The sequence below is a fragment of the Podarcis vaucheri genome, assembly GCF_965113315.1.
Source record: "Podarcis vaucheri genome assembly, chromosome: 17".
Lineage (NCBI taxonomy): Eukaryota > Metazoa > Chordata > Lepidosauria > Squamata > Lacertidae > Podarcis > Podarcis vaucheri.
Window position 1 is genome coordinate 23,054,128 of NC_138755.1, and position 12,618 is coordinate 23,066,745.

The window sequence follows — 12,618 nt, forward strand, 5'->3', positions numbered from 1 at the left end:
AGAAATTCATACAGAATGAGCTCTCCATCACAAAACTTCACATTGCATATTTGTATTTATTAGGACTGTGCCATATCTTATTCAGTTTAATTGTTGGATTTAAAATAGTGATTCTAATAAGTTATGTATCTTTAATAAGCTTCATAACTAATTATATATCTAATAAGTTATCTATATCTATGTATATGTGTGTGTGTATATATATATATATATACAGAGAGAGAGAGAGAGAGAGAGATGATAGATATAGAGATAGATAGATATATGCATCTTAGCTATATAAATATTTACATCTTTAGAATACTGTTTTACAACTTTTTTTGGTCTTCATATAGTTGCATAAGCCCTAGTTTTCCCCTGACAGCAGCCTCTTTCTTCTTAAGCAAGGCATATTTTTACTGTTGTAAACCACTTTGATACATTTTGGTGATATAGCAATATATAAATATTTGTATAAATAAAATAAATGATAGGGGTGCCTATCAGGGGATGACTGCAATATGCTATATAATCTGTTGGATTTGCCTTTGCAATGACATCACTAAGTGCCATGGACAGCTATTGTAGGTACAAGCGAAAACAATATAAATGAAAAGGTAACGTATTCTCACAAGAAAGACTGAAAAAATCACCTTTGAAATAAGTCTCAATATGATTCACATTCATGTAGGAAAAACCAAAAATGGTTTTTAAAACAATACAAACACACACCCAATGCTTATACCTAAACCATTCCCCCCCATATAGCTGGGAAACTCAATATGCAACATTTCAATGTTAAAGTTTGTGACTATTAAAGAAGTCAGTTAACATATTTCCACTTAAGGAGCTATCCTTTTGGTCCTTTCAAATTTACTTCCTAATTTTCAAAATATCAACATAGCATAAAAGTTGGCGGGAAGGTAAAGGATTCCAGAATGTCTATGCTCCTTCATGGCACTTCAGATTCTATGGGTAATTTATTTAGCTCTCACATAAATGAGCATCATTTGTATAGTCTGAAGATTTGCATCCCTTGTTTTTGAAGGCAGATGAAAGCTGCTCTTCACATTCATTCTCTAGCTTTTGTAGACAAGAACCATTACTGGAACAGAACCCTATTCTTTGTGAAGCTGAAACAAAAATTACAGGACAGAAATGAAGGAGCGGTAAGTGAGGCAAAAAAAGTGGGAACTGAGATTTTGGTTGGCACTTGCTCACTCCCTTCGCCGCCACATTTTACATTCATGTCTGGTAGGAAACTTGGCATACTCATCATAACAAGCCAACACTGAGGTTCAAGATTAGGTTGGGCTTTAAAGGAAAAGTACTAGGGGGCCTTGCTACCTGCAGATTTGGTGAGGGCAACCAACTGCTATAGCTTCAAAAGAGCATTTGACAAATTCCTGAAGGATAAAGCTGTAAGTAGTAACTAGTAATAATGGCCCCGACTACCAGTTCCTGGGTATCACATGCTGTCGAGTGCCATTGCACACATGTTCTTCTTGTGGGTTACCCATAGGTATCTGGTGGGCCATTGTGAGAACAAAATGCTGGACTAGCTTGACCTTTCATCTGATCTAGTTGGCTCCCCCTATGTATTATCAGGCTTCCCTCCCAGCAGTTAATCAATATTTGCTGGGTATCATTCTCTGAGTAGATAATCAATGAGTAGGGCAACTATAATACCTAGGGAATCTTTCTGTAGCAATGTTTGGTTATAATAGACAACCTAAAAAAAAAATAAGTCCACACTTCGAGAGCATCAAACTTTGGTATACACCTTTCTCTTAAATAAGAACTGTTAATCTCTAAATAAATTAACTGTCACTGCCCTCCAATGAAAATTCTTGAAACTATTGAAGTAGAATTATTTGAACTCTATGGAAATAAATTTGAAATGAACAAATGCAAATGAGTTAATTTTTTTCAAAAGAGATTCAGTAAGAAAATAGGTTTGCCATGAAAAGCCATGTCATAATGTGTGAAAAGTTTATTACCAAAATATACAATCATTAAAAAGTGAAGCTCTAGGATAGCTAATTTGGATAATGACATGAGAAGTTCTTCCTTTCACTGACAACCCAACAGCACAGAATTTTTTAATGAATGGCAAGACAGTATTTGCTACAGTATACACTATTATCACTTGTAGTTAAAGTAGATCTGTGCTAAAAAATTATTTTAACAATTTGTTGGGTGGGTGATATGAAAACCATGAAAAACTATGGAGCAGGGGATTCTGGAGGGGGCTGCCACTTAACCTTTTTCAAGGTAAGCAAAGGCTTTCCCATTTTACTTGCTTTTTTAACATAAAAAAGAAAACTGCACATTATTGATAGTGGGTGCAATACTGTTTTCACAGCTTCCCACCCCCTACACTCCCTTGAATGACTTGCCAGTGATACTACAGTACATCATTTCCCATCACTTGCAAGGCATTCTGGGAAGTGGCATGAGGCTCTTCCACAGCTTCCCACTAGCTGCACTTCCTAGTGAGACTCAGTAAGGAAAGTGGCAATTCCCTCCCAAAAATATTCAGAGCAATTCCCCCTGCCCATACCAGAAAATAACTGTAATTATTTTTACCATAGAAACAGATGACAAAGATGTAGTATATGTTACTCAAATCATCAGATGGAGTATATTTACACCATGCCTGCTATACAACCCAAAGCTAGATACAACTGAAAGTTCTCAGTAGGCAAGACTTCCTATTATACACCCCAACTATAGCCAGTATTGTTGTAAGGTGCAAACAGATTAGTTCATACTTTCACCTTCGATGGGAACTTGGTTTCTGATCACTGCTAGGAATTTATTAGATCTCAGTAATCCCAAAAGATATGTTTATTCATCATTTTGAACCTAATAATCCTAGATTCCTAACACAAAGCTCTTCTTAAACAGTGCTATACAGGAACAAAGATGTGTAAAACATGCAGTTGGAAGTCTCCAAATCAACCATCTAAACAGCAATAAATTCATTATGTTTGGGAGACAATCATTATATAAAATTTACTCAGAAAATAAAGCAAGCCAGGAATCCTCATGTGTGTGTCTGTGGTTTATGGCACCATGGTTCCCATTTAATTCATGTGCAGAAGCACTTCACATTTCTGATAAAATTTCAGTGGAATGCAGTTAGCTATATTTTCTTCTGACAATGATGCATACGTGTGAGATATATATATATATATATATAGTCATTGACTCACTTGTCTCATAAGTGATTCTAATTAGAATTAATTAGTCTATTTATTCCTTTAATTGTATTATTATAGTTGTGTGTGTGTGTTCTGCTTCCTGCATTTTTATTTCAAAATAAAATTATATGCAGAAAATGTGTGTGCCTGTCCTCTTATCCAGGAATTGATTGTACTAATATAGCATATTGATATTGTGATAGCTATATTGGGCTCTTTTTTTGCCAAAGACAGGCAGAATTATAATTATTAAACTTAAAATAAAAACATACAATCATAAAGAATTGTAACTTCCAATTCTGTGTCGCATCATGTCCTGTATCCAATGTGAACAATCCCACCCTGATTTTTATATGAAACTGGAGTTAACTATCCTGTTCCCATCTCTTGTAGCTGAAGTCACCAACACATTTTAACCATAAGTGCAATTCAAGGAGAATGTCTTAAGTTCCCTGGACAAAGCATATGAAGTGCTGAATAAGACTACGAACATTAGTTAGCAGGAGTTTCACAAATAGCTATGAGTCACAGAAACACTTATTAAAAGAGGCTAGTCCAGCTGAGTGTTTGGAGTTGGGGGGGGCAGGACCAGAAGGGAGATAAATCTTGCCTAGGCAAAATAAAGTTCCCTTCTGTATTTTTACTTTCAGCAGTCTTGCAATGCTTCACCTAGATTATGTGACCCCCACAGGATCACCAATATTTATTCTGTTCACCAAGTTTGAAATAGCTGTTATCCTACACTGGCTTTCAGTTGCCGTTAATGCAATCAGTGAATGCCCATATATTAACAAGCCTATCATCTGGACTCCAGCATTGGCAAGGTGTATTCTCGGTTGAAGAGGACGCTTAATGCAACATGTTATTTTCCATGAAAATACAGTATTTGATAGTGGGTTGTGCAGAAAAGGAAACATCAAGCACAATATTTGAGGGAAATATGGCTCTGTCATCCTGCATTAAAAAAGAAAGAAAAATCATTTCCCACATTTGGAGATTATCAAAGGAGAGAGCATATGTTGAGCGAAATTCCTCTGGGTGGGGTTCAATATTTTATATGTATTTACCTTAATTTTGAGGTGGTCAAGTGGATGATTATGAGTGTCCACACTCTTTGCTTCTACAAATAATCTCACCAGTGGTCTGAACTCTACAGCTTTCCTGGAGGCCCATGTTTAATCAAAGCCCAGAGGAAGGTGTCATGAGGTAGCTCCTTCCATGGAGCTTTCTGAGATCAGGAAAATGCACCACCAGGGAGGCTGCAGAGTGCTGGATAAACATTGACGGGTAAGAAAAACACATGTAATATATAAACTCCTGTAGGCCATAACTGCTGCAGATACAATATATATTTGTCTTTATGGCCAACGATCCAGACAAAGGATGGTACCCTATCCATTATTTGGTGTTTGTTAAAATGGTGGTGGCCTTAGCAATATATCCTTTGACAAAATTTTGTTGCTGTTCTCAGACACCATTCTCTAAATGTTTGTTGTTTGTTTTATTTTTTTGTTTTTCTGTAATTGTTGCATATGTTTTAATTAATTTAAAGTAATGAAAAAAAGAAAAGGACATGTAAAAAAAGAAAAAGACATCTGAAGGCAGCCCTGCTTAGGGAAGCTTTTAATGTCTAAGGTTAGGTTATTGTATTTTAATGTTCTGTTGGAGGCCACCCAGAATGGCTGGGGAAACCCAGCCAGATGGGAGGGGTATAAATAATATATTATTATTATTATTATTATTATTATTATTATTATTATTATTATTATTATTACCACTATCCTTGGCCATCTCACAACAATACTGTAAGCTCAGGTCTCTACACCAACGGATGTTCTAAATAAATACTCAACTGCCCTGAGAAGGGGTGGTGGTGGGTGGAAGCCTCTTTCTCAGAGAAGGAACACAACTGAGAAACTGGAGGCCATCTATCAGTACAGCAGTCAAGGTACCTGGCATAAGCACAGGTGCTTATGTCCTCTCTCAAAGCAGGCATGATCAATTGCTTCTCAGGTTTCTTTCCAGGGCTTAGTAAAAACTTGGGCACAACAACCTAAAAGCCCCCCACCCTTTGTTTAATTATATCTCATTCGGGAAGAACCAGAACTCTGGTAATTAGTTTTTAAACCAAATCTATGGCTACCTATACATATTTACTCGGATTGAAGCCCCACTGTGCCCAATAAGATTCCATACCAAATAGGTATGTATATGTATTTCAGCCTTATTCTGCCTTAAGTCTTGAATTCCAGTTTGCACAATAAATATCCTGCTCTCATTCATGTTTCACACAAGGGAAAGAGCAACCTGGAAGGGGGGGGGGAACAAAGGCCAAATTTGCAACTCTGTGTCTTACCTAAAGCATGTTGCATAGTGTTTGCATGCCTTACGTTACAGAGTTTCAGTGTACAGCAAGTCATTTTTCAATGTGATACTTGGGGATGGCTCCAAATCCTGAATTGCATTTTACATTCTGATGTCATCAGCTCCATTTAAAATCCAAGTATTACGCGTCTAGTTAAGGACGTTTGAAGTACAACGTGCTCCATGTGATTGCATTCTTTACTGTAAAACTTTTCAATATATTATCACTCTACAAAGTAATTGAATTAATAAAGAGGTCATATCGCTGTCATGGTAGATATTTCAGTTGATGAAGTGTCATTAGAATCATTTTACCTATGCAATTTAGATTTGCTCAAATATATCATCTCTACATACCAAACCCATATGAAGATTACAGTACATAGCTCCCCAGTCCAAAGTTGTCCAAATTGCCACCTACATAAAAATTATGCTCTGTGAACACTTGATCCATGACTCCTGATATATAGAAACTAATCTTATTGTCACTTACAGTCCTAGAGATTAAGGGATGGGGCCCATAAAACATCTATTAATCATGAATAGGATGTCACACTACTCATTGCTAGCAGGCATTCTACACAGCTTCATTACAACAAATTAGTTATCAATTTTGAGCATTGTTCATACTGTGCTTTGAATTTTTGTATCATTTATTTTGACAAAACTGAATTATTTGCAGCTTTTATCATGAATACTTGCCACAAGACATCAAACTTATTTAATAGCAGCTGCAATTTGTGGAATTGCACTTCCAGTTAACAGTGGCCGACAACTGAAAAATTCACTGCAATTTGATAAATGATAGCATTAATAGAAGTGGTTCTTTAAATTTTTAATAGGCCAATTGCTTAACTTAACTAGGGCCAAATGCTCAGCTGAACTTCAATTGATACATCTTAGTATAAACTGGAGAACCCAGTTTCATCCACAACACAGTAGTTTGCCGGTTAAAACATGTTGACTTGGTAATGTATCTAAAAATATTAGCGTTGCACTTTATAGTGTTGTCTCAGGTCACCATATACAAATACACTATATAATACATATACTGTTATGGTATCAAAGCCACTATTACTACAAAACTCATAAAAAGTACCTCATATACCAAGGCTGCAATCCTATGCATGTTTGCTTGAGAATCAGTCCCACTGAACTGACAATGATCTTTTAGTAGATATATAAGATTAAGCTGCACAAGTCCTGTTCTTAGAATTTCAAAAATAATTATTATATTGTGCTAATCCAAAACTTTATTATTGAGATACCCATTATGAACAAGACTTTCCTTGATCTTCTTGATTGTGGGTGTGCTCACTTTATATAGAAAAACACCCTGAAATTTACATTACAAAGTCAGAAAGGTTTAGAGCCTTGCCAAATGATGCAATTATTCCTTCAGTTTAATTTTGCCTAAAACAAACAGTTCTTCATCAACTTCAACAAAGATCCTACCAGAAAACTATTAAAATTGAATCTCATGCTGATGAAAGAAAACCAGGAAAACTTTCAAAAACAAAAATGCATTTTATGCTTTACTTTAAAAAGAAAAGGCATCTGTTTGTTGGGAGGAGGGAGACAAATGTAAAATGGATTGAAAGACCTCTAAAGTATATGAATTATCTACTAGTTCTTGGAGGTAAAAAATTATCAGCTTAAGTACTTTACAAAATTTGTCACTCCAACAATAACTATTGGGGTAGGGTGGGGGTGCAGCGAATTGCTGGAATGAACTCAGTGAAACATTGTTAACCGGCTCCAACAGCTGATACTCTTAACATCTCTGTTTATGCTACGTTTTCATGGAGTTGATTTGACAAATTAAATTCTTTTGCTCCAAAAAGAAAAAAGAATCCTCACGGCTTATCCTAAACAGATTAGTCGATTTTCATGACACATACTAAACATAAAACTTTTAAAAATGCAATGCCCATGGACGACAAACAATAAGAATCTAACTTACTGAATACTTTCAATAATTTTCAAGAGCACTCCTGAAACTGGCATAATGCTTTGTGTTCGAGTCATTAGTAGTTATGTTAGGATGTTTGCTTGTTTTTAACTTGGGAAGAAAGTTATTAAAAGGTACACCTAGTTATAAGAAATATCTAGACGTTCTGTGTTTAACAACATGTTTCATATGCCATTTTTACATGAGCATCATGCTTGCTTGCTTTTTGCTTATTCTGAACACCCACAGGTTACACAAAATGAATTGGTGAGTCATCGCTGTACCTTATTATTCTTACGAATTAGGCCAAACGTATTGAATTCAGGATTCTCTTTTATTTAACAGAATAAATGAGTTCTACTAACACAACAACAGTAAGTACAGAAAACTATTTTTCTCCACTAACTGCAACTGTAAGCAAGAACTGGTAGACAGTACTTTATTAGAAGTCCTATAGTAAGCACACGTTAGAGAAATTAATCATTCATTCCCTGTAGACTGCTTATGTATTTCATCAGGCCATTATCTGATCTGAATAACAAGAACAATTGCATAATGAAATGCATTACTGCTGACACCAGCAACTTTATTCTATCCTCTTCAAAAATGCAAGTACCTTTACAGCACAAAAGGGGAAGAGGGTTTTACCCCCATAATTCCTCTGTGCCCTAATGCACTGGCCCACAACAGTTTCTTGTTCACCTGTATTTTATATTATCAAAATGTAATTGCATGATACTAAACACGATATGCACAAGTATACATTTCAGGAAAATTATATCAAGTCATTCCAGCGATATAAATATAATTTTCAAAGACAGGGTTCAGCATTCCCATCAAATGTGTGCTCATTCAAAAAACATGCCCAAAAAAAGAAAGAAAAAGTTTTCAGAAAATACTTCAAAAAAAATATGATAATGCATCCTAGTCTCAAACAACAATAGTCAGCACTACTGTGCTAAACAATATTCTGCAAAACTAGCAAACAAATCCCTTGGCTTGGCTGAATACATTAATGTGTTGCGAACCACTTTTATTAATAAGCCAACCGAACCTGACCATCTTGTGTAGTCTCAATACAATTCCTGACAAGACACTTATTTTTTGCAAGAAAAGCTCTCTTACATTCACTTGTTTCATGTTTCAGAGACCATTAAATAACCTTTAAATGGCCACAAATGCTGCCGTTTAAAACTATTCTAATCCAGCTACCATGAAGCCAACATTAATTCATTCTTCCTAGAACTAGCAGTCTATGCTCTCCTAGTACTCCCATCATTATATTTATGGTAACTGTAAGCAATTCTGACTTCACTGTACATGCCAAGCAATACTTCATGCTAGTATTAATATCTTAAGCCAGTTTTGCTTAATTGGCCTTAGCACAGTGCATATTACAAATCTGATTTGAAATGCTAGTGAGAAAATCAGTTTTGCAACAAATAAAACTTTCACGTTTCAGTACAGCCATTGGCAGTAGTATAAGGAGGAAACTTTCAAAATCAACCATTAATGGTCACACTTGAACTTGGGAGCAATGCATGTTCAATATAGTTTGTCTAGGGTATTGGAACTCTGAAAATAGTGAATCCTCAGTACCTTGAGAATATTAAAACAATGAAAGCATTACTCATATTAAATAATTTTTGCTGCCACATCATCTTTCATGATACAGGTAGTTTCTATTTTGGAAGAAAAGAGAGTTTAATTCATGACTGTAGATATTGCGATCCGCAGCATGTACCAATTTTTTTTTGCCTAGGAGCACAAAATTATTCTAATCAAAATCCATTTGGCAATAACAAACAATGCTGAGATGTTATTGATTCAACCTAGTACATTCAGAACTGACTCAACTCTATTTCCACTGACAAAGGTTTTATTAAATATTTGAAAACATAGTCTCTCTCTCTCTCTCTGTATATGTGCTTGTGTGTACACACTCTTTTTTTCTTTTTTTTTTCTTTTTGATTGGCTATGTTCACTGCTCATTATTTTGTCCAGTTGCAATAAGTTAATCCTCAGATCCCCTTCAGGTGGTCAACAAAACCTAAACCAAACCAGCTACAATCCGTCTCTCTGACCCAAGTGGAATAAGGCTCTTAAAAACTTTTTTTTATATGCAGAGATGTTTCTTAGGCTCCAAGATGGTACCCCTTGTGTCAGGCAAAGCTTTTACTTCCTTGCCATTAACTAACCTCAATCACACAGCCTCCATGGCCTTGCCGAAATTCATTCTCCCACAGGACACACAGATTCTCAGCACAAAATAACACCGCATCTGGAGCCTAAGTTGTGTCCTGCATGTGCCACTTTCAAATCAAAACACTGTTTTGATGTAGGCAATGCTTAACATTTGAGAATCTGTCTCAAAAGGCAAGGGTAGCCAAGAATGGGGCTAAGGTAAAGACAAACTGTATCCAAGCAAGTAAACCACAAGACTATATTGCTACCATGTATTGGTACTTGAAGACTTAACTGACACCTAGTGCTACCTTTCCATTTAAAATCCTCTAGGTGTCTACGGAAGAACATCTCTTTGTTGGAAAACGGGGGGGGGGGGGCTGGTTCATATGAATGTTCCTATATGTCCTAACTCGGGATTTAACATCTCCAGCAAAAGCAACAGCATTGCTCCTGTAACTCTTCTGACATTTGAGCTTCACGATGTAGAAAAAGGAGGAATAAAAAAAGCTCAATGCACTCTTCCCCCCCCCACCCCCCACCCCATGCACACTACCAATGGTCGCCGCCGCCGCCCCTAAGTTACATGACTCGCGATGTTGTATGTACAGCATCGCATCTGCTTACGGGGCAGACGGGATGAAAGAGACCAAACACAAAAATAAAGAGTCTAGGAGGAAAGAAAACCGACTTACTAAATGCAGCCAGCTCGGACCTCTCCGGAAAATCTTAAGGAGTCTTTCCTTTCCGCTCCTGCCGGTCACCTTACGAGCAGTGCTCCTATTCCACAAAGGCCACGAATGAACTGCAAAGACAACCACATGTCACACGCCCAGCAGGTTTGTTTTGGTGCCGAGAGAAGATTGCGGGTGCGAGGAGGGCTGGGTGCGGGGGAGGGAGGGAGGGGGAGAAGAGCGCGAGAGGGAGGAGGAGGGGCGGGCGGGCGGGCGGGCGCTTCAAGTGCTCTCCTTCCCCCCTCCCTCTCTCCTCGCAATCGCGAAGCGGGTGCCGCTCTCCCACCCCTCAATAAATAACTCAGGAGAGGGTCTTTCGCTCTCTCGCGCGCGCCGTGCCCAATTCGCCGCTCTGCCAGGGCGCGAAGAAGAAGAAGACGGTACCTGCAACTCTCCCCTCGCGCTGAGGCTGCCAGAGAAGAGGAGGAGTGTGGTGGCGAGGAGAAAGATTTCTCTCTTTTTTTTTTTAAAGAAAGAAAGGGGGCAAAATAAATAAATAAAAGGCGAGGGACGGCGAGAGGAGGAGTGTGTGTTTGTGTGTGTGTGCGCGCGCGGAGGCTGGGAAGTCAGGAGCTCCTTGGCAGAAGCGGAGCAAACGGATAGCGGGGAGTCGACGCCGGTGCTGTGGAAGAGCAGCCCTCCGAAGAAACCCCGGCAGGGAGCGGGGAGAGAGAGGCAAACCGGCGCGCTCCTCCCGCCGGCGAGAGGGAAAGGAGGCGGCGGCGGCGGCGGCAACGCACACACAAAAAGCGTCCCCTTCCTTGCACGCGCAAACACGAGCTCCTCTCTCTTTCCCTCGCTGGGGCTCATCCCCGCCGCCGCCGCTACTACCAGCAGCAGCAGAAGCCGCTCTCCTCACACTCACCTGCATTTCCTTAACGAGCCACTTGATGGCTGGCAGTGGCTCGAGGCGAGGCGCTTTCTCGCTTTCTCTCTGGCGCGCTCGCCGGTGCCTGCCTCTGCTCGGCCAAAAGCCGCAGGGGAAAGGAAGAGGGGGGCGCTCCGAGGTGCGGAAGGAAAGACCGCCCAGGGAGAGGAAAAAACTATCGTCTCCAGACGGTTGTTGGCGCTTTACCACCAAGAAAGGGGTTGGGGGGGGGAGAGAGAAGAGGGGTGGCGGCAGGTTGAAGGTGTCGGAATGCTTTGTGAGGGGGGGGGACACACAAAGGCGGTCTCGCTGGAAAGTGACCCTCCTTTTCTCACGCTTGTCACCTCAGGCGCCACTTTATTCCGCGCTCCTCTCAGTCCTGACAAGAAGCAGCTCCACCTCTCCCTTTGGTGACCCCCTCCTATAAGACCCGCGGTTTGGCTGGAGGGGGGAGGGAGGTTGTCCCCCCCCTCCTGCGAAAAGACAAGCATAAATCTTCATGAACTTTCTGCCTCGCGCCGCTTCCCCCGCCGGCGCACTTCGAGGCGCGCGCGCTCCGCTCGGTGAGGGGAAACGGGGCCCAGAGGCGGACGGACCTTCTCTCCGCTATCCCGTTGCGCTCAGATACAACGGCCAGCCGCTCCCTCCCTCCCTCTTTGGAGGGTTTATCTCCTCTTTGCCCCCCCCCCGCGCCGCCCTGAACGATGAAGCAGTTAATAAGGCATGAAAATAATACACCTTCACGGTGCTAATGACCCTAGTCACCACTTTTAAGAAGGCTGGGAATGGGTGGTTTCAGAGGAGCTGCCTGGTTTCCCGCCTCCCCCCTCACGATCTCTTCCAGGCGCAAGCACAGATGATTCCCAGGCTATTAATACGAGGAAGGCCCTCGCTCTTCCTCAAGGAGCTGCGTTTACAAGGGAAGGAGAGCGCGTTGGACGAGAGGGCAGCGCCGAAGAGGACCCGCCCTGCCGGGCGCGCCCGACCCGGCGACGGCGTGTGCTCCTCCTGCTGCCGGTTGCCCTCGCTCGCTTCCCTCCGCTTGCTGGGTTCACCAAGAGAGCGCGTCGATTCCCCCTTTCCAACCTAACCCGCCCCCTCGCCGTCTTCCCCCTTCCGCTTCTTTCTCCCTCGACGATGCTTTGTGTGTTTTAAATAAAGATTTCGTTCTGCCAACCCGCAGGAAGCTTTTAACAAGATGCAGCTGAGCGTGTCGATATCATAGCTTTTGACTGCTGCTCAAGCGCGCGCCTCGACTCCCAACTCTGCTCCGGCTTCAGCTTCGCCCGGGCCCTCTCGCCTTAGCAGCCTTCTCGGAGCAAAGGGGAGGCG

General features: G+C 40.6%; 1 protein-coding gene across 25 annotated transcripts in view; it reads right to left on the minus strand.

Annotated features, from left to right (window-relative positions):
* PTPRD (protein tyrosine phosphatase receptor type D) overlaps positions 1–11,387 on the minus strand; it is a 1,176,641-nt gene extending 1,165,254 nt beyond the window's left edge. For 7 of the 25 annotated variants that reach the window (XM_082204492.1, XM_082204491.1, XM_082204514.1 and 4 more), the window contains exon 1: positions 10,380–10,574. The gene's annotated coding sequence lies outside the window, so the exon portion shown is untranslated. Of the gene's footprint in view, positions 1–10,379; positions 10,576–10,802; positions 11,202–11,283 lie in introns of those variants that run through there. The other 18 variants (XM_082204495.1, XM_082204494.1, XM_082204500.1 and 15 more) reach the window with 8 other exon arrangements.
* Positions 11,388–12,618: the final 1,231 nt, after the last annotated feature.